General features: G+C 43.2%; 1 long non-coding RNA gene across 1 annotated transcript in view; it reads left to right on the top strand.

Moving 5' to 3' along the window:
• Nucleotides 1–23,376, top strand: part of LOC132330113 (uncharacterized) — a 64,026-nt gene that overhangs the window by 39,559 nt on the left and 1,091 nt on the right. The window lies entirely within an intron of this gene.

Below are 23,376 nucleotides of genomic sequence, written 5' to 3'. Positions count from 1 at the left end.
GTGAAATTTTCTCTGTTATGTTTTTGGCATTGAGCTGGAGGGATGTAGTCCAGAAGTCCACCACCACAACAACAGATATTTAAATTGGACTGGGACTGAGATTACAGCCTGCAAACAGAACTTTTGAAATTGAAGCAGATTTCATTAATGGCAAACAAAATGCCTATTTAGAGTGGGTCTGGTGGAACAAAACGGACACAAAACAATCATTAAAAAAAAAAAAAAAAGAGTCTTTGTGAGCAGCCTCACAGAACAATGAGGGGGCTGGCCTTCCTCCAACCTCCCTCCTGGCTGGTGCAAGAGATCTGCCCTTTCCACACCCCCCTTATCTGCCACAGGGGCAATGGGAACAGGGAAGAGATCCCTGGCTGGTGGCTGGGGGCGTTATCACCCACCAGTCCTCTCTGTGGCCAAGGGTGCAGGGAAATAATTTCTGCTGTGGTTGGAACCTGGGTCATTAAGAGGGCTTGGGGGATATGGAGCATCTGTCTGTGACAGAAATCCCTGCTGAGAGCAGGATGTCACGGGCTAAAGGCTTCAGTTTCTCCTGTCTCATCTTTTCCCTTTTTCCTGACATTTTTCAGACCAATCTGAAGTTTGAAAGGAGTTTGGTCTTCCTTTAACTGGCTGCTAAACACATTTTTGGGCTTTTGTCTCATCTGTGGTTTTGGTATCAGTTCCAGGTTTGGGGGACAGTCAAAAAGGGTCTAGATTCAGTGCAGAGGCAGTTCTTGCTTGGCTAATTTGGAATGGAGAGTCTTTCAGTGTGGGAGATGCTTTTGTAGGTGAGTTTTGAGTCCAGCTGGTTTTAAATCTCAAAGCTGAATGTGAAATTTATTTTTTGCTGCCAGTGTGTATGTGAGCCCCTTCTATTGCTGGGAACATGCAGCAGATTTGCATGAGGTTTAGCTGTGACCAAGAGAAACATATGAAATAGAGCAGATTGAAATAGTTTAAAAATGTGACTGCTGATGAACTCCTCCAGCACATTAGGTTTTTAGTGAATTTAGACTTCCCTGAACATTGGTGTAGTGTGTGTGTCTGCTGGTGTCTCCATGAGCTGTCACCCTGCAGCTGTACCAACATTTCAAAGGCTAAACCTGGGGCTGCTCAGTTGTCTGCACTCCAGTGAAACAGAAAATAAAAATGTCATATGTAGAAAACCAACAGAATAGAAACAGAACTGGCACCTTTTTCCCCTGGGTCATTAAAAATTATCTGAATCTACCATACTTCTGAAGAGCAGATTGTTTGTATTCATGGGTATTTGCATGTAGGTAGATGGTTCATTTTAGGCACAGATATCTGGAAAATCTGTCCTCTTTTTCCCCAGTGCACTCTTATGTGCCTCAGGAAAAGATGCTTCTGCTGAACATGAATGAAGCAGGATTAAATAAACTGCCGAGATGTTGAAGACTGGTACTGGGACAAAACCCAAAACTGTTTAATTTTTGTGCATAAGACATTTCAGGATTGTGATTGCTGTGAATTGTGGTAATTTCTTTTTGTGTGCATGAGATGGTGAAGGGTGTATCCACCTCAAACAGCTGAGGCAGGACGAGCATATGATCAATGTCAGAGCCAGGCAGCTCTAATTCACATTCTTCCTCTTCGTTGTGTCTTGTCTGCATCCTGCAGATATAACAAAATGAGAGGGTGCTTGTCTTGGAAAGGGTGTCAGGACTAGCATGGCAAAGGATGAGTTATGTACAGTGCTGTGGCATCTAAATGCAGACAAATGGAATTTTCTTGTTTGGGAAGTGGTGACAAATGCCATGTTGAGCTAGTTTTGCTCGGGCAGGGCCATACAGTGGTAGGCAAAGTTTGCTGGGAAGTATTCTGGGAAATCTATGCTCTGGAAGTGAAATCTATACATTGGCCATTGCATCTGCTGTCCCCTGATTTGCAGGAGCTTAGGGCAAGAGTAATTTTACTGCTCTCTCCTCACTGTTTCAAATTCTGCCCCATTTCCTAAATTCCTAACTCTCCCATTCCACTTGCAAGCAGTAAGCTGGATGCAAATCCCTCCTAAACAGACTGGGCAATGTTGCAAGTGCTGGAATTTGCCTAAAAGTGTGTAGTATAATTTGACTTTCTTGCTGGTATTTTATTCATGGCTGCATTTCTTCCTTTTAGCCAAGCTGTAGATGAGAGTTAGAATGAACAAGATGGTTGAGTTAAATATAGCTCTGGGGTTGGAGCATCACAGACTGTCCAGGGCTCCAGTCATAAAAGAAGAAAGAAATTACTTCAGAGAGCATTAAGCACTCTCTTGCTATAGAAGTTGTACATGATGTCAAAGAGTGGAGAGCACTGAACAGCATGCTAGGAAAAGGAAAATCCTGGGATGCTGACCCAGAACATTAACACGCTGCTCAGTGGTTAGCTCAAAATGGAAGAGGAGTTTCACTACTCTTTTCCCTGAACTGGTGACAGCTGTGACAAAGCCATGCCATGGAGTTACAGCTCCAGCCTCATCCTCAGTGTGTATGTGTGTGCCCGTGGGTAAGGAAAAGTCATGTTTTTGTACAGCTCCAGTGGTGCCCCAGAGTGAGTGAGCTGCAGGCTGACACACTGTGGGCTGCACCAGAGCAAGAAACTTAGCCAGGCTCCCTCCCAAGCTGTGAGTCTCTGCTCACACTTCCAGGATTAACCCTCTCATGCCAGCTCTGTACCTCCTAATGTTAGGAGGCATGAGAAAATGATTGCTGGAAGTATAGGATTCAACACAACCCTGTGGCGGGGAGAAATGACGAGGAGGACTCCATTGATACCAGAAGGCTAATTAATTACTTTATTATACTATATTGTTCTAGACTATCTTACACTACATCTAAACTGAATCTGCACAAGCACCCAACTCAACCCAACTGCCCAGAATCTTGTGACTGACTGTGACAGTCCCAACACACACCTGGATTCAACTGGTCAGTGAATCAAAACACTCACACCAGAATCCAACTCCCAGTTCCCTTCAGGGAAACAATCTTCCACAGTGCATTCCACTTGTGAACAACACAGGAGCACTAAATGAGATAAAAATTGGTTTTTCTTTAAGGTTCAGAGCGTGTGAATCCCAGAAATATGCTTGGGAAGTCATGCCTTGCTTTTCTCTGTGAAGAGAAATGCGGCCACACTGGAAATACAAATGTAACCCTGACCTGGAGGGAATGTGTCTGGATGCTGTCCCTGAGCCTCTCTGCAGGCAGAGGTCTGCAGACAGTCTGGACACAGAGTGTCCATTGGCTGTGGCCAGTCTGTGTGGCCACCTCAGCCTGTGCTGCTCCAAGACCTGGCTCACCACTCCCTAGCCATGCTGGCAATGTTCAGCTTTCCAAAAACAAAAATAACACTGGACTGCACCAGAGCTTCTTCCAGTGCAAAGGAGGCAGAGCTGGGTTTGGAGCTGGCACTGGGAGGTGCAGTGGCTGTGTCTGGTGGGTGCCACATCTCTGCCCCCCCACAGCAGCACTAAGGCTGCCTTCAGGACTCTGGCACAGGATGTGGGACCCTGCAAAAAGCTGTTGTGCAGGTGCTTTGTCTCTGAAACTGTGGCTAGAAGAAGACACAAACCAGGGGTGTCATTGCTTCTGCTGGGAGCTGTGCAGCTGTGAGGGATGTGATGTGATGGGGGCAGGAGGTGCTCAGGATTTCTGGGTTAGTGCTGGAGGAGATCTTCTTCTATGGCCAGCTGTGAGAAAATAGTGGAAATAGTTTCCAAACCCTTGCAAAAGAAACAATCCTGAGTTTTGGAGAGGTGATAGGAGCTCAGTCACCTTTTCTGGTTGAACAAAGGGTGTGGGCTGAAGCAGGAGAGGAGTGAGTTCTTTTCCTACGTGGTGGGAAGCTTTGCTTTGTTTTTAGTATCACAGTCAAATTGTGCTCTGATGAATGCAAGAGGGTCCCTGTGGTGAAAATCAAACTGTCCCCTCCCCACCATGCTGATAGGTGCTGTGTAAAGGCTTAGAACTTGATATTGCAGAGACATTCTGGGAATTGGGTAGCTGCAGAGAAGAAAATGTTAGATCAGCAAGGAATCTGCTCACTCTGCTGCCTCCCCCTCTCTCTACATGAATACAAGAGCCCCTTCTGTGAAGAGAGGAATTAAAGAAAATTGGACATGGAAAGCAGAACCATTCACCTGCTATCATTTGTTTATTAAACAACCTCATCATAGTGATGATTAGGAAAATATTTCATTGAAATTCATCTAATACCTTTCTCTGTAAAGAAATTTCTATAGTAAAATGCTGCTTATGCTGAACAAATAACAAAATCATCACAGGACCTATTGAGCAATTTGCCCCACACATCCACTAACTCCTAGAAAACAATTCCCCTCCAATATCTGCCTTTTATAGGGAGACAGAAATGCTGGGCACTGGTTTAATTTCAGTTTGTATATCTCCAGATCTACACAAAAGGCATTTGCCCACTGAGTTTTGTGCCTTTTATTAGGAATGACTTACTGAAAAAGAACGTGTTTCACTTTTAGTCACCCTGAGCACTAGGAATGGATGAAGAATTGATTTTTTTTGGTTTGCTGAGTGAACTAGGAATTTGTGAGGAAAATGCTTGTGGGTTGATCCCCCCAACTTTTTTCATCTTCCCACAGAAGTGTAAAATAAAAAAGCTAAAAAGGATTGCGTTGGCCCAAGCATTTCTTTGACATAGAACACAATATGTTGTTCAGAAAATGTGAAAATGAAAGGACTGGAATGCTTTTACCAGAAAAAAAAAAAACAAAACCAAAAACATGTCAGCTTCTACTGCTGGGAATGAGTAAGGTCAGATCCCCTGCTCTCTTCATCCTGAACCTCTAGTGTTGGAGCAAACCAGCAGTACCTTCAAACAAAACAAGAAACTACTTTATAGTGCAATAAATAGAGTTGCTTGTGCTTGTCTGTAGTGATGCACCTGAATTTTACAAAGGAGCAGTAGTGTCAGCAGCAACAAAACCCCTTTGCCGTAATTTTCACTGGCAAAAGCTTTGACAGAAATGGAAATTTCACCAATAATACCAGTTTTTTTCAGATTGCTTTAGTTTTGATTTGAGAAAAAATATGGAAAAAGTGTTTTGCAGCTACTAAAACCCCAGGCTTTTATGGCAAAAAAAGAGCAATGTTTGAGTTTTTCAGTGCAACTTCAAAAATGCTCAAACATTTTTAAACAGAGAAGGGAAAAAGGTTTGACTTGTTCTCCAGATCTTCTCTAAACCAAGTCACATCTCTGCAGCTTCCTAAATGCACTGTGGTCACACACCCCAGCTTCTTGTGGGTTTGTACTCACAGAATTAATCACAAAGCTTTTATTTGCTTTCAGCTTAGAAAGGGTGATATAACTGCACATGAAGCTTTTGTATTCACTCTCAGATGAGCTGGAACATTTTATAACACTTTCTGGTCTATTTTCCAGCCCTGTAACCAATAAATAAACTCTTTGATGTTACCAGCTGAAAGCCTAATTGCTCCTATAATGATTCTTTGTTAAGTTACCTCTTTGCTCCTTGCCTGTGAAGATGTTTTCCACTGCCTGGGTTCAAGATGTTCTCTGAAAGGCCATTACGTGATCCAATTATGTGACACGTTGTAGGAGATTTTTCATAAAAGGCTTTGGAAACTTTGAATCTTGGTTATTAAAAGGTGAGGTGTTGCAAAGGAATATCTTGAAAGGCAAGCAAGATAGACTTGGGAGTTTCACTGGAATGAAGCTGCTCTATTTTAGGAGCTGTCCATTCTGGTAATTTCGGGGAGGGGGATGGGGTATTTGGAGAGGCATGAATAGAGAATGGTTTTCTTTAAAGAGCAAACCACCCAAAAGGGGAAGCCTTGTTTGCTGCAAGGAAATGATCTCTTACATAGTCCAGGATGTTTCTGGCTGGGTCCAACCTGGGCCCCACCCAGCTCTCAAACCTTGGTTCTTCTCCCACAGAATCAGACAGCCCTAAAAGCTCTTGCTTGCTTAGCATCAAGACATGACCTCTCCATGTTCATTTTCCCTCCGCAGAGCACAGGAGGTGTAACTTCCCCCCTCTCAATCACAGGGATTGCTCACTGAGTTCTGCCATGTTATTCCAACACCAAATTTGCCACCTCGGCTCTTTCCAACAGTTTAATTTCTGTTTCTCAAGTCTTTCTTCTTCCCCAAAGCTGGTTCTCCAACTGTTTGTTTAGCCCAATTAATACAGCTTTGAAACAGAAGTGGCCACTGTATGATATTATTAATGCTCATTTGTATGATATTATTAATGTTCCATTTGCAAGAAGAATCTTGTTTCATTTCAGACTCATAGGTCAAATTTTCTAGTTCCTCTTTATTTATTTATTATGTGGAAAACTGCAATATTCAGCTCTGGGCTATTCTCTACCTTTTGACCAACGCTTTCATAATTGATTTAAGCTATATGATTCTTCCTATTGCTCCTTGATGTGTTGTCCTGTGTTTGAACTTTGTTAGTGTTGGAGCATGAAGGAACACAATGAAGCACTAAATAATACGGAATTGTTAGAAGGTAAGCAGAGAAAATGAGTATAAACCAGCTGCAAAAGGACCAGAGCCTGGGAACTGACAGAACTTTTAGGCATTAGGGGAGTGTGGCCTTGCAACAGAAACAACAGACTTAATTAGTTTAAGGAGAGTTTGATCAATTTATGTGCCATTTCACACAGAAGAGCTGTGTGATGGCAGGAGTAAGTCTTAAAAGCTAGAAGGTCTCTTCCAGCCCTAACAGTTCTTCCTTAGGGAGGAAACATCCAGTTCCCTGTCTGACCCACTCCTGCTTGCTTTCCTTGCCCCAGTGGATTAGAAAGCTCTATTTCCCTGCTGGGGGAGCAGGGGGTCAGCAGCATAGGTGGACATGTCCCTCTCTGTGGAGGCATGTTTGGGCCAGGGAGAGGTGACAGCTTGGCAGGATGGTCTGTGGAGCTGCTTGAAGTACCAAGAGGTTCCTGTTCTGGGGGAAAGTGCCAGAAAATGCTGGCTGTTCTGGAGAAAAGTCTCTCAAATAGGAATCAGAGTGGGCAAGTTGAGTTACAACCTTTTCAGGTTCAGGATCTGCGTTGAACAATAGACCAGGCTGCTAATGAAAATAAGCCATTCCCTCCAGGTTAGGCTTTGCAAGCAAACAATCAGCTTGATTTGTTTACAGCTCATAGTGCCTAAGGGAGTGCAGAGCAGCTCAGTTCTCTGAAGGCAAGGAAGAGCAGGATGGAGTACGGGACATTTATCATCCAGCTTAGATGTAGAGCATCATGAGTGAGAAGGGAATAAATGCCAAGGGGTTAGTAAATTCTGGGGAGGCAATCTCCAGGCTGTTCATCTGCCTGAGGTGCATCAAATAAAGGTCTGGTAGCACTTGCTCCTCCTGAATAAAGCAGCTCCTCTGGCTGTTGGAAGAGCTGAGCCACTTCCAGAGTTTCACCAGAGGGGTTTTGCCTCTTGCCCCCTTCTGGCATCTCCACTCATGTTCTTGTCCCTTGGCTTTGTACTGGCTGTGCCATTGGAAGCTTCTCTTGGTTTTGCCCCCCAGGTTTGATATCAGCCTGCTTAGAGGATGGAATCAGCTGGAGAGAGGTTGGGGGTTAATCTAAGGGCCAGCCCAAGAAAAAGGGGTAGGAATGTACAGCTCTAAACTGGGGAGGAGAGGTGGAAGAGGAGCAGGACTGCCTGGATTTGCAGGCAGCCAATTGCTGGATCAGCTCAGCTGACTGTGCCCTCAGCCCATTTGCAGCAATTGCACCTCAGGTTCATGGGGGTCATGCTGGGGAGGGAGTTGAGCTGGCACAGGGTGCCAGACACCCCTGGCACTGCCCAGCTGTGCCTTTTGTTAGGATGCTAAAAGCATTTCAGCTGAAGAAGAAAGTGGTGAGGCAAGACAAAGATGTAATTCATTGTGAAAGAGAGACCCTGCCATCTCATAGAGCACCTGTGGCATCACATGCTCTGGCAGAGACTTCAGGCTGGCCTAATTTAATCAAATATTCATGTTGTGGTTCTCCCAACTCTGACTGTGAGAGCAGCTGACATCGATCACCAAAAGCCTTTGACAAAGATAATTGCCCTTGTTGAGCTTTGCTTCTATTTCAACATCCCCCTTGGCAGCATCTTTTCACACCTTCATGGATGTGCACATTTACTGCCATTATTTGGTTCCAGGAGCTGCTGAATTCAGGTGTCTCTCAAGAAGCCTGTGCAGGCACATGCAGATCTGGACACAGAGCACATCCCCACGGAGCCAGCGTGCAGCATCCTTTGACAATTTGGATATGACATGCATTAACATGTCATGCCATCTTTTGCACAGCTGACAAGTGTGTGGCACTTTTTAAGAGCTAAAAAAGGCATTCATGAAATCCTGCATCACATTGCTGGCTCTCTGCTGTCTTGTCAGTATTGTCCTCCCTTGTTATGCAGAATCAAATTGTGTGCCTGCAGAATTTGATAAACTCTAGCACTTCACACATCTGCAACAGGCTCACTTGATTACAATAGTTTAATTCTTCTTGATATCAATGAACTCCATACAGAGTAAGATTAATTATTGCTGTCACTTTGTCAGCTCTGTAATAAGAAAACACAGATTCTGAATGACAGATGCAAATTTGTTGGGAAGAGTTAGTTTGCCTCACCTGCTCCCCAGGGAGGTGAGCTGACCTGGCAAGGGATGTGCAGGCTGGAGCTGGGATTATCACCTGCTCTTAGATGTGCTGTGGATGTGCTTGTTAGTATCTAACCCATCCCCTGTCAGCCCACAAGAGCATCTCACAATTACATTTGCCCAGACAGCCTAATTTTATTTTCAAGTGTGTGATGGTGAGGATGGAAACAAGGTGCTGCCAAATGTTTGTCTTCACTAGACTGTGCTACGTATTTGCCTCTCCTTAGAGTGATCTTCTCTGGTCAGAGTGGGTGTAAAATGCCACCAGCAGCAATGATTCCCACCTGCTCTGTGCTGCTATAAATGAGCACCCAGGAAAGCTGGACTGAAAAGCTGCCTGCTGCTGCAGAGGTGACAGACATAGCTGTTATTTTTGCTCTGTTATTGTGCACTGGCATTCTCCTGCAGAAGTTATGTTGAGTTATAGATTAGTATTTAATATTCCACATTCACACTGGTATGAGGGACTTCAGTTCTCTTACTGAAGGGTAATGCTGGATGCTGGAGCATCCAAAAGCTGCTCCAACCAGTCCAGGGTGTGGAAGGCTCTGAATCAGGGAGTAGTGGCCACCTCTTTACTCTCCCAGCTTCGTCCTAGGAATAGGGAATGGAGCAGAGCTTGGAGCAGGGAAGAAATGTGCTTGTTTTGGGGTGAGTTTGGTAAAGTGGATCTTCTGGGAGCACAGCTGGGAAAGGCACAGGCTGGCATTTCACAATATGAAATGTGGTTTTCTGAATGGCTCTGGTTTCTCTAGGTTAGTGTCTCATTTGCTGGGTCTGCTGCACCTGCACAAATTTGGACCAGATGATCATTGCAAGTCCCTTCCAACTGAGATGTTCTGTTCTGTTCCATATCAATGAGCACCAAGGATTCTGTTTTATCTTGAAGCAACAGGGTGCTGCAGTCTTCCTGCCCAATGACAGCAGCAGGAGAAATGATGCATTGTGCATAATTCCTGTTTCATTTCCTCAATACACAGTGCATACATCACTGTGGTGGCAGCTGGGCCATTAAGAACTACCCAAGAGCTGCCTCCAATATATCACACACAGGAAAGGATGATATTATGAGGACTTTAATGTCATATGATGATCCCCTGGAATTGTTTGTCAGACTCCTGTTTTGGATTGGTCTGAGGTTAAAGCCTGCTGCTGATGGCTGCCACACAATGTAATTCAGACTGTCCTTCTCTTCAGAGTTTACTACCTGAAGTCATGCATTTAGGGAAAGTGAATGATGATAAACTACAGGAATATATTTAACCTTAACTGTTATTAAATGATAGCTCTTCTCACTGCTTCAGCTGTCAGTGATCAAACAGATACTTGCTAATCACTTCTGCTTTTAAATTATGTGTTGAAACTTCTGAAATTCATCAGAGGCAGTCATGCTAACATTTTTATAGCAGTATAAAAGGACAGCTAGGGTTGGAGGAGGGGACCAGGCACTTGCAAATCATTTAGCAAAACAAGTCACTAAAAACCCCACATTCCTGCCCAAGAGCTGTGCTTTGGGCCATGGACCCCAGAGCTCAAGGAGGGGGCTTAGAGAGTTGTGCCATTAGAATGAGCAGGAAGGACTGTCCTGTCACAAGATCAGTGCCAGCCAGGGTAACCTGAGCTCAGCACAAGCAGTTCCTTAGGTTTACAAGGGTTTTTTTCTCTTCCTGTACCTTTGCAACCTTTGAGCAGTGCACTGAGGGCACAGGGATTGGGTCAGCAATGTCTCTCTTCTGCTTCCACTTCAAAGACAAATTATCTTGTGTGGGGGACAGGCAAGACAAGCTGGTAGCATTGCTCTGGTTGAGACACCAGGGCATTAGGTGTGCTGAAGGACAGGGGTTAAAGCTTTCTTGGTATTCCTCAATTGTTTAGTTTTATTTTGGCATTGATGACTCTCTTACAATCCTGTTTGTCTGCAAGCCCCAAAGCAAGTTGTCCTTCCCTGGAGCTGGCACAGGAGAGCAGGAGATGGCACTTCTGCTGGTGGCTGACAATCCTATGCAGCTGAGACCCTCACCACAGGGTTTTTTGAAAGCTCACAGCCCTCAGACAGTGAGCTTTGAGCTCACTCTTATTCATTCATAAACCAGGAGCTAACAAACACCATTTGCACTTTTTTTTTCTGTGTTTTTATGTTGAGGTGGAAAAAAAAGTTCTTCTGGTGGTGGTATTTATTCAAAAAAATAGCATAATATTTTTGCTTCAAATAATTGGAATTACCCAAACCTACAAGCCTGCCCTGTCCTTTGCTAAAACTGACAGCAGCTGATTTTGTAATGGGGCTGTCTTTCAAATGTAAAACCAGCAGAGACACCCCTTGTCTCATTTCTCCAAAACTACAGAAGACTCATTTTCACTTTTGATTCAGGCTGGACTTGAATAGGTGACCTGTGTGAATGGGAAGGACTTTTCCAGTTGCTTCAATTGCTCACTTTACAGTAATTTTGATCTTGCTTCCTTTGATGTATTTCTACTGCTAACCCTTTTTTTTAATGACACACAATTCAGTGTTTTTCTCAAATGCCTTGCCTTTACTGAGGAGCACCTTGATACAAATCAGCCATTGTTGTATTAGGGAAAGGTTCAAAGCTATGCTTGATACTGCAGGGCAAGCTAATGGCTCAAAACCAGAATCACTACAAAGTGTAGGTGTCTTTTTTTCTTCATCCTTTTTTTTTTTCTCCTCTTTGCTCAAAAAAAAGGCACAAAATGTATTCTCAGTAGTCAAGCATGCAGGAGGGGGAGGAGGTATTTATCACAGCAGCCTGAGTGCTGGAAAGGGACCATTTCAAAAGGACAGAGGATAAAAAGCCATGAATCAATATTGCTATGTGCCTTCTGCTGCTGTTTATTTGAATCCATTTGTTTTGCTGACATATTTCCCATGTGGCTGGCAATGCTATTTCCTTTGATAGCATCAGCAATTGATGTGTTGCGTTTGCCGTACAGCGAGGTGCATCACAGGCGAAGGGATTGCACTCTGCTCTCAGCAAAAAGGGCATGTTGCACCTTTATCTCCCAGCCCTGCATGATGGGCACTGGGTTCTTGCAGGGGCTGAGCTGACAGACAGACAACAAATTGCTGTTGACCAAGGGCACACCGTTATTTTTGTTGCACGAGAGCGCTGGGATTCCCTGTAATACAAGTTCTCCTGTGATGAAGGCCACTGAGGTCTGGCAGGTCTGCTGCTGATACTGGGCACCAGGCAGTGGTGGGGAGATGATCCCTGGAGAGAACTTCAGCAAGGTTTTAAAGCTGGAAAGCACAACTGCATGAGAAGCCAGGCTGCTTCACTGGGTGGTGATGCTCCCTTCACTGGCCATGTTTCCTGGTTACCTCCCTTCCTATTGAAACCCTTAAACCTAACACAGCTTTCCATTTGCTGATGGAAGTGCTGTAACAAATGGTGTATGTTAATTGAAAAGTTGTCTAAATCCACAAACTTAGAATGCAAAGAGCTATAAAAGATGAAATATTTCACTAGGAACAGATTTGGTCACACTTTGAGTAACAGAGGATTAATTTTTTAGTATCAGCTCTGGGCTGGTGTTTTAACAAGCCCACAGCTCCTATGAGAACATGCAGACAGGTTTTGTTAAGCTGCAAACTAGGTTGATGTGTTGTGCAAAAGTAAGAGGAGAAAACTTGTATTTCTCTGATTTCCTTTCAATGCTTGTTCTGAGAAGATGACATTTCTGCTGAAAACTTCCCACTCAGGCATTAGTAATTTTAATGAATGACATACCATTTTATGTCAAAAAGGCTTCTTGGTCCCTGTCATCATTATTGGTGTATGGAAAAAGCAATTATAGTCTCTTTCAGATTCAGCAATGAATCACAGAACTATTTATGTTTGTGGGGAGCACAGGGGAGAGTGGAGTGGCAATAGAAAACACTTTCTCTGTTTTGCCTGCTTTCAGTGACATAGAAAAATGTTGGGTTTTTTTTGGCCTCTCCATAGATACCAGAATATCCATTTTTCTTTTTTTGTTTTGTTTTGTTCTCAAAGCCTGGCACCTGCAGGAGGTGTTTTCTGAGCTCTTTGAGCATTGGATCAGTAAATGGGGAAGAGCACATCCTCTCTTTGTCAAAATGTGCAGTCTCCTATAGTTTTTCCTATTCAGAAGCTGCTCAAAGGAACATACCTTTCAAACATAATTCTTGCTATTCAGGAGGTGGTGCTGAACAAAGCTGAGGTTGGATGCTGACCTCTTAAAGGGAATTCTTCCCTTTTCAACACAAAGCTAGTTGCATTCCAGCTCAGAATGGCTGCTGCTTCTGCTTTTTGAAAGATGAAGAAGCAGACACCAACATAAAAGGACTTGAACTGCCACATGCTCTTTGCCATTTACTTGAGTCTTGCTGTGCACACTCATACAGGAATTGTGAATCTCTGTTTTCAGAGCAGTGAGGCTGTGGAAACACATAAATAAACTGGCACGGTGAGGTTCAGCTTCAGGAGACTCCCCCTGTTGTCTGGATTGTTCTTTCTGTTCTGTCCAACATCTGCTCAGTAAATTGTGCAGAGCAGAGATTTGTGCAGAGCAGAGCTGCCAGAATGCTCTCCTCTCTGGTGCTTGGTACAGCAGAGCCCTGGGACTGGGCATGTGTTTCCAATAGACTCCTACAACAGATGACAAATGGCCTGAATGTTGTGGTCCCTTCTACCAGTGTTGTTCCTACTGGATCAGGCTAAATTCCATTAGGGCAATGTGGAAAGCCAGAGAGACTTTCTGGCCAGTTGCAGAGAAGGAAGAGCTTGTGCACAGCAGCCTGGGCACACTGGGATCTTGTAATCAGCTTTCCTGAGAGGAAGGATGTGCTGAATGGCAAACACAAGCTGTGGTACATCCTTCTCCTGACTGCCCAGAAGTGCCACCTGCCCAAAGTGCCTTTGCTTTTATCAAGTGCAGCCAAGTTTTACTTCTGGTAAAAGCAGAGCAACAAGGGCAAGATGGAGAGGGAAAAGGGCTTGTCATGCCTGAGCCTGATCCTCCCAGAGCCAGCACGTGTAGGGGTTTCACAGCCTGACCTGTGAACCAAGAAAAGTTCCAGGAGCTCCTGACTTATCTGAGGTAAGTGTCCCAGACTGCTCACAATGCAGGGTCTTTGGGAAAAGAATACAGAAGCTTTCAGTATTTATTTAGGTGGAAATTTTGAATGTTTGAGTCCAAGGCAGCTTCCAGTTTTATAAATTTAAAAATCACCAGCCAATTTGTCCCTGGCATCCAGCCCATAAGTTAGCAGCTTTAGTTCATTGCAGTGAGTTGAAGTTCCTAAGCTTTTCAAGACTTCACAAACACTGAATTCTGAGCTCTGAGTCTTGTGGATGTAGCATTTCTTAGCAGGATCTGAAGCGTGTTCTCCTAAACCACATTTGACAGGTGAATGCAAGAGAGAAAATGTGGTTTCAGTGTGTATATTGGAAGCAGATGCAGCAAACTGAGTTCAGTGGCTCAGAAGGAGGTAGCTGCTGCAAAGCTTGGCACAGAAGATAAATTATGAGGTGCTATTTCTGGCCTCTGGCAAAAAGAAAGGTGGGTGATAGAAGATTGACTTGAAAACAATCACTTTAAATGATTTTGGAATTGTATGAGCTGGAGATGTGCTGCATTTCACTGATGGATGAGTTCAGAAGCTGACCTAATTCCCCTTATTATTGTCATATGGGCTTTTCTTTACCTGTTTCACTTACAGAATAAACATTTAAAGAGAACTTAAAGTAATTTCTGTCTGTGAAAGTAACACATATGACAGGCTATTAGCAACATCTTTTATTTAAGCAAGTTATTTAAGATTTCTAAGCATTTAATTTGCTTTGTCTGATCCTGTTAGTTCCTCTACAGTCATTTATTTATTTAGGTTTTTGTGGGTTTTCTTTTCTTTGTTTGTTTTATTTTCTTCACGTAGATGTTAACTTCTTTCATAAAGCAGCAGATAAATGTTCACCTATAATGTTTTAATTCTCATTGTACCTCATTAGAGAATACAGGAAGGAAAAGTCTGTGAAAGGTGGTTAGATTCAGCTGAGACTTTTTCTGTAACAGTAGAGCAGCCCCTTCTCTGCTTTCATTAATTATGCACTGCAGCAGTGAGTTTTGCAGTGAAATTTCCACACACCCTAAGCCACACTAATGAGTACACATAAAGAGAAGTGATATTATTGTTCCCCCTCCCTTTTATTTACTGCAAATAAAGCTGATTTTGTTTCTATTTCCTCCTGCATTGCTTTCCATTCACTGTGCTGTTTTGTGGCACCTCCACAATGATTTTGATCCTGTGTGACATTTTCAGCTGATATTTATTAAAGAAATTGCAGCAATGAATTAAGCTATTTAAAAGCTTACTCCCTCTGTTCTAGGCTTAAGCATATGTCAAACTGGTGGTGTTTGGAATTAGGAATGCTATACTGGCTCTGCTGCCACTATAATTCTGCCAGCAAAAGTTCTCCTGGTAAAGATTTATGGCTTAGAAATTGTTGTCTAACAGCAAAACAGAATGGTTTTGACCACATGAATATAAAAGAGTATTTTCTTTGAATTCTGCTTTCACTTCAAGGAGACATGGAGGAAGCCAAGTGGATAGGTCTTTGATTTAGGGATAAAATCTGTCCTGGTGAATCAGTCTTGAGGCAGGGAAGGAGCAGCTTGCAAGAGGGCGTGGCAAGAGAAGAGAAACTGATTAACCTGAGGCATAATCTATTAATGCTACTTATTACCATGGAAAAGCCAAAAAAACAGGATTGGATTAGATATTTTTTGTAACATCAGAAGATGGCAATTCAAAGGTGCTTTAGTCCCAGACTCCTTTAAAAGCCCTCTTCTTGTATTCTTATTTCTTATTCCTTATTTCCTATCTAGCAGTTCTACAAATAGCTGATAGAAGAAAAGGTGTGAATTTAAAACATGGCACATGTAAAAAACCTCCTAGGAATGCTTCTGCCTTTTATCTTTTCTGCTGATACACTGCCAGGAACTCCACATTTATTTTTTCTTTCATTCTGGCATGAAGTCAGAATTAGTCTTCAATAATGCTCATCTATGTTCTTGCTAGTTCATTGCTTTCTTTTATTACGTAGCGTTATATGTGTCATTTGCATCTAAATTCCTCCAATCTGTGGTGAATTTGGGACAAATCTGCTACTAGAAATAAAAAAATAAAAAAAAAAATAAAAAAAAAAAAAAAAAAGAAAATTGAAGGATAATTTTGATGGGAAATGGCTGTGGATTGATTAATTCCCTTACTGTTGTAATACAGCAGCTGGTCAGGGATCAGGACCTCACTGTGGTGGGGGCTGTGGAACAGAAAGGAGATGTCTGTCCTTCCCAGACCTCACTATCAGACAATTAATGAATGGACACAGACAGGGAGGGAGGCAGAAGGACACACGAGCCACTCTGAGTCAGAGGGCTGCAGCAAACCCACAGCCCAACACTTAAGGATGTGTTTGACGTAATGCCACAGGAGAATTATAAGGATAATGAGGATAGTTTCACAGATACTTAGGGCTGCCTGGGAAAAAGCACAAAGGTGCCTAAGTGAGTGTTTTAACAAGTGGGAGATAAGAGCTTTTATCCTGAATAGATTAGAGGACAGAGTTGGTTTCCTGACACTCAATGAAAGACAAGAACTGCATCATAAAGAACCTTGAAAGTGAAGCTTCTGTTTGATGCAATGGAGAAGAGGGTCCAGAAACCCAAGAGGGGTCTGAGATGGTTTGGGTTTGATGGATAAGGGGGGAACATAACCACATCTGTTGAGGGGAAGTGAAAAAAAAAATAGGCCACTGTAAGTGAGGAAAGAACCTGCTCGGGAGAGCAGCACCTTTGGGGGATGAAGAGAGGGTGGATGCCAAAATATTTCCTGAAGCAGTTCTCAAGAAGGGCCAGGCCAGGGCAGCAGCCAGGTGGGGTGATGGGACTGTGCCCGAGGAAGAGGAGGGAAGGAGATAAGGTTGTGAGTCCAGAAGGAGAGTGAAAGATGTCTTTGAGGTTTTTGATATGCTGAGGTTGGTATTGCTGCCAGAAGGGAAGGGAGGAGAGAAAGTTAAGCCAGGGATACAAACACAACATGGGCGGGGGAGGAGAGGCTGAAGGGAAGAAATAACTGAAGAAGTAGGAAGAAAATTAGAGAGTACTGAGCAAAGAAGCCAGACAAGACCAGATTGTGGTGGTGAATGATGCCAGAGCTCTGGGCAGACTGAAGAGGATGAGGCTGAAGCACTGATAGAGAAGTTTGATTAAGATAAGGCCACTGCTGTGCTAGGAAGAGCAGTAATCATGAGGGCTAGAGGCTGGCATTTGTCTGCCTTTGATCCTTGAATAACAACACATGAAAATCCCTTGCATTTTTTATTTCTGTGTTTAACCTTGTCTCTAAAACCTCTTGTATTTGTGTAATTCACTTCACCCTGAAGTATTTTACAGGGGGGACATTAGTTTGGCCAGCAGAGATTTTGGAGTGAACCACAGCAGGTGCCAAATCTGGACAATGCAACATAGAAAGTGGGAAGCAGAAGTAGGTCCCACAGAATACATGGGTGAACCTTCCTTTGAGTGTATTAAATTGAAAGCAGACCAAAAAAACACTTTTAAAAAATTAAAAATGAAAAATCTCTTTAAAGCCTTCCCCACCGTGACGACTTGCAAGGAAAAAAGTTTTAATGGACCAGTATCCCCTCTCCTATAGCCCTGGAAATAAAACAGTCAGGTTTAAAACTGAAAGCTTGATGAATTCATGCATTATCTTCCAGCAGGAGGAACTATGGATGCTCTTTTTCCATTTCCTGAGAAAATACAAATAATGAGGAAGTCGATATCCAGTATCTGATAAAAACCAGACTGGGCACCCACTCTTTTGTTGCTGCACAATGGTAGCTTATGCAGCCCAGATAAGTGCTGTGCAAATTATTTTCCAGAATGCCTTAGATGTGAAAGCCAATGAAAGATGTGATGAAGAAAGCTTCCCTACTATCTGATTAAATAGTCCTAGAAAGGCCTGTTCTTGAAATAGCAAGAGAATTGCTGCTTGACACCTAAAAATTGTGTAAGACAGTAATCAGCAGCAGGGCTCTGCATGGTAGGGCAGCAAAACATTGCTCTGTGAGGAAGGTGCTACTTGTTCTCTTCTCCTTTATGTATGGTTTTCATTTGTGCAGAGATTCTTTCTCCCCCCTCCCCAGGCTCCCTTCCCACATTTTCCCCTGAGAAATTCCATTGTGGCTATCACAGCTATATTCTAAACCTACCAGTAATCTGCTGCTCACTATTGGTGAGGATGTATCACACCCACAGAGCCATTATTCAAGCAAATCCCTGACTTACATCATTACTACTTCTGTTTTGCTGTATTATTGCTCAGAAAACGTCTGCTGCTCTGTGCTGAGCCCTGCAGATGACTGGCTCCACCTCTAGGCCAATTACAGCTGGCTCTGCAGGGTGAGAGCTGTCCATGCTCAGATTTTTATTTTCATTTAGGAGAAATCAGACCAGAATGTTTCGTTACATAGATGGCTCTCAGTTACAGGCACATTTCTACTGTTACACTTACCTGCCTAAAGTCTAGGAGGAAGGAAAGTTTTCAGTCTATTCACTCTTGAAAAACTCCCAAATATTTCCTAAACTTCATCCATAAATATGCTGATAGCATCCCTTTAAAAAAAGGTTTATTACTACCAAGAGAATCCTATTGGTATCAGGTAATATCAAAATACTTTTTACCTTTTTTTTTTCAAATTACCAAAGTCCTCATGCATTTTTACCCAACACATCTTTAAGTTTGCATTCTCAGCTAAAAAACTGAAAAGGGAAACATGGGTTTAAGATTAAAGCTCAAAAGCTTTGGGAGATTCTCTGAAAATGTCACTTAATGACTTAATGCATACACTAATGCACCTTATTTTACTGGAACCTAAGTTTTCACAGACTCTCACATACCCTCTGAATACATTCTGAGAAAGAAATTAAATACTTAATCACAAAATAAACAAAATCTGCACTGGGAAGTCTAGAGTTTGCTTTTTGCTTTTGATAAACGGGTTGCTTTTAGAGATCTTCAAGAGATTGCACACCCGGATAGAGGCAGAGGCTCAGCAGAAGATTATTGGGAGATAATGGAGCAAGTCAGATGAGAAAACATGATGAAACAGCAGAAAATTTGCACACTGTTTTGCTTCTTTTTTTTGCATTAATAAAACTGAAGTTTTTGTATTTATTTCCAAATGCTGCCTGTTGCTGGATGTACCCACGTGCTGGATGGCCTTTCCATTCCTGTGGTCCCAGCTGTGGGCAGCTAATGCCAGGCTGGGAAACAGTACTGGTGAAACAGCCTGGGCAGCTCCAGATCTCTTCTGTAAGGGACTGAGCACATTTTCAGAGAGTCCTTTCTGTTGCTTGCACTGGCTCAGTGTCATCCAGGTTCACAGAATCACAGAATGACTGGGTTGGAAGAGACCTTCAAGATCATCCAGTCCAGCCCAGCCCCAACACCTCAACTAAACCCTGGCACCCAGTGCCACATCCAGGCTTTGTTAAACACACCCAGGGATGGTGGCTCCACCACCTTTCTATCACCCTTTCCGTAAAAAACTTTTTCTTGATATCCAGCCTGTATTTCCCTTGAGGCTGTGTGCTCTGGCTGTGTCAGTGCTGCTGGAGACAGAGCCCAGCCCCAGCTGAGCACAGGCACCTTTCAGGAGCTGTGAGAGTGATGGGGGCACCCCTGAGTCTCCTTTTCTCCAGGCTGAGCACCCCAAGCTCCCTCAGGGGTTCCTCACAGGGTTTGTGTTCCCAGCCCCTCTCCAGCCTCGTTGCCCTCATTGATAAATGAGACTGGCTGACCAAAGGCCCAAAAACCAGCCAAAGTGAGGTTACTAATGAATAGCAGGCAATATATTTTATTATTTGACATGAAACCCCTTTGATATTGGCTTATGGGACAGAATAGTCTGGTCATGCCTGTAGTTGGAAGGATTAACACGAATGTGCCACAAATGTGCTTGTACTGCAATTACACTAAAAGAATTGTGCTTTGTCTTGGTGCAAGAGCAAAATAAAGTTCTGTTTTACAGGGTACACACATCTCCCACCCTGCAGCCCTCAGGGCTGGGCTCAGGACACTGCTTTATATGCCTGACTGATGTGACAGAGCATCCAGAGCCTGCTCAGGGTGGTTCTGCCCCAGGGACACAGCTGGGCAGGGCTCTCTTATCCCCTGCTGCCATGGGCCAAACACTGAGCTATTCTCACATGCAGGAACTTGGTGACAGAGAACTTGAGATAATCCTGTTAAATAATTTATGAGAAAGGAACATGTCAAAGGTGACAGGGCATACACAGCATAGGGCAGGTGTGGAGTGAACCTTAAGCTCTGAGCTTAAACAGGCCACTGGTTTTGTGGGAATCTAAGTGAGGCTGGTCTTGTTAATTATGGCAAATTAGTGTACTCAGGGCCCTCACACCAGGCACAGATGATGCAGGGAATGGAACCACTAGTGGGGAAACTGGAAAAACTGCAGTGCATATTCTCCTGTAGTCATTGTGCTCTTAATATCTTGCTGGTGAGAGCATTCAGACAGAGAGGGGAGCTGGTTTGAATATACATTTTCATTTTAAACATTTTCACACAGTTCTGGGTCCTATCCTCTTTGTAAGGCTGAGAAGTAGGAATACAGCCTTGCTGAAGGACAGAAGCAGGGACACACTTTAGCCTTATTTAAAACTATCCCAAGTAGCCTAAGTGCAAATTATCAAGCTGAGTTTTTGCATATGCACCCAGGGTACCAGGAGCAGACCATGGAGTGACCCTTTAGCTCATTTCAGGAGAATATGATCTGATTTGATTCTGTATTTGTGTTCTGCCCTGAAAAGCAGCCATGTGGGACAGCACAGGGAAAGGACAGACATCCCTGGAGTACCCATGTTCAGCTTTGATCAGAGCTCACATCTACCCTGCTGTTCCCTGCCTGCTCCCTGGCTGTGTGCTTCTCTTCTCCACCAAAGGCACTCTGCTGGCACCTGGCATGAGCACACTCCTGCTGTCTTGGTGGGGATTAGCTGGAATTTCCTTTGTTCACAATAGAACTTCATCTGTGGAAGATGGCAAGGATTATTCCTCTTCATGCAGGTGATTTCTGCTTGTGCTCTGACACCTTCCATTGAGCTCAGAAATTGATAGTGCTGGTCAAATGTGTTTACAGCCTTTATTTCCCAAGGACTTATCACATAAACTGTGTTTTTCCATTTTTTTCCCTGCTTAGGCAGAGACCAACTGAGACATCATGAAACTAGAGACTGTATGGAGTCAGTGTTCACAAATTACATGTAGTCAAGAAATGCTAAGGATGGTCTCTCCATCCCATAACTGGCACATTTTCAGGAAAATTTTACACTGATCAGCTTGCCCAAAGTGGGAGTTGCTGTTGAAAGAGGTATGTCACAAATTGCCAGTCTGCAATGGGACTTTCAGTCCCTGTGCCTGAACAAATCATCAATTGTCAAAATATATCTCAAAAATAACGAGCACCTAAACCTCCTTGTAGGTTTATCTGCTCTCTGCCAGCACTCAGCAAGGGGCTGTCTTATTAAGCATTGAGAGAGCTGTGTTGTATGCTCCTCCTGACACACTGCTATTTAAGGCTCTGCCTAGCATTAATTTTTCTTTCTTGTTGGAATTATTTTCTTTTTTTTAATTTGGTTTTTAGAACCAGAGCTATAAATCTGAAAAGCATTTTACATGCTGTGTTAGGACTTGATTGAAATCCCATTGAAATCAATGAAAGTTTCCTACTGACTGCAGTGGGATTGGTGCTTGGGAAATCAGGAAGAAGTGTCTTTTAAAATAAAAACTGTATCCATGTCATAATGTTTATTACCAGTAGCAGGAAATAAACCAAAACATGCACATCTTTTCCCAACATGCTTCATATATCATTTAACTGCTATTTATATATCATTTAACTGCTACCTACATACTCCCAGCTGGGACACAGAGTGCAGAAACAGCTCTTCTGGGCTACCCAGTAATTCTGCTTTATAAACACAAATTGATGAGAAAAACAAAATTCCCTTATCTGATTGATACAAATGTTCATAAAATTACACAAGAGGAAACATGCAGCAAGTGTCCCAGTCTGCTTCTGAGAACCTGGAAGGAAAAGCTTCCTTGTAGTCTCATTTCTGTGAAGTTCTGTGTAGAAAATATTTCTTTAATGCCTCACACTTTCCATGGACAGGTACTGTTAGGATATTGAAATTTGTAGCAAAGCTTGTGGCTGTGACCTGGTTATCAAAAGTTGCGAGCCAAAAAAAAAAAAAAAAAACCCACCAAAAAAAAAGAAAGGAAAAAATATGATGAAGATGTAAAAAACACTTCTGATACTTGTCTGGGTAATTACATGCAGATCCTGGAGACTGAAATGAAAGTGTGACATCTGCATGTTACTTTGTCATCAAAATTGCTGCAGTCTACTGACGAGCTAGTTACAATAGAGACAAGCCTCAAGTCTCCGGGGATGTTACAGAGACGTGAGGATCCTCAGGTCTTGTCAGAATTGAATTTTTATGTGGTATTCTCAGCTAACAGGGAAAATAATTATAGTTATGGTATTTCAAAATCTAACTTTGCCAAGGCAGTATTTAAAGCCTGAGTCGAATTTTCACATGCTGACGAGGAAAAAAGGAAGCGGCGCAGAGAAGTCTCTGTGCAAAAACAAGTGCTGCTGCAGTGATGAGCCCTTTGATAGTGCCTTTATCAGCGTGCAGGCATGTCTGGAATAGTGTGTGAGCCATGGATGGCTGTTGCAGCTTGTTCTTTGCCTTATGGGAGGCAAGAAAGGGCTTCGTGTTTGATTGGTAAGATGAGCTGCCTGGTTGCACAAGGCGATGGAGGAGAAATGCTTGGTGAAGTATTTCCTAAGCTTTCCTGGATTCCTGCCACAAGGAAGTGCAGTGAGTTTAGTCACAGTGAATGGAACGTTGTGAAAAGGAGTTAGAAGGGCAAAGTACCTTTAAAGATTGTGGCAAAAAACCCCAGCCAGCAAACCAACACAAACCAACCCAAACCAACCCAACCCAAACCAACCCAACCCAAACCAACCCAGCCCAAACCAAACCAAACCAAACCAAACCAAACCAAACCAAACCAAACCAAACCAAACCAAACCAAACCAAACCAAACCAAACCCACCCAAACCAAACCAAACCCAAACCAACCCAACCCAAACCAAACCAACCCAACCCAAACCAAACCACACCAAACCAAACCAAACCAAACCAAACACTCAGCTGTTCAGCAAATTACAGAGATGGCAGCAGAAATAGGTGTGGGCAGCAAGAGAGCATGAAAGAGAAAAGAAGACATTTTAGAACTGAAAATGAAAAGCAGTAATTCTAGAACTGGAAAATGCTGTCTTTGTCCACTGCTCTTAGGTGTTAGCATAAGCACTTTTTAAATTAGTAAAACAAAGATAAAACTGTGCTGATAAGAGTAAGTTTCTGATTCCTCCTCAGCTCATGATGTTTTAAACACTGGCAAACAATCAGAGCCCCACTCCCGAGATCAGCAAGAGCAGATGAGTGGGAGGCTACAGTGGAGTTGCTCTGAGGGCTGAGAACACAAACATGCCTCCCTCGAAGCAGTGAAGATATGCAAACTCCATTTACTTTTCTGTGTGGTTATCAGAGTTGTGGTTATCAACACTTTGCTAAGGTGGAAATGG

The sequence above is a fragment of the Haemorhous mexicanus genome, chromosome 7, assembly GCF_027477595.1.
Source record: "Haemorhous mexicanus isolate bHaeMex1 chromosome 7, bHaeMex1.pri, whole genome shotgun sequence".
NCBI lineage: Eukaryota > Metazoa > Chordata > Aves > Passeriformes > Fringillidae > Haemorhous > Haemorhous mexicanus.
Note: the sequence above shows the minus strand (reverse complement) of the source record. Positions and strands in the feature narration are given on the sequence as shown.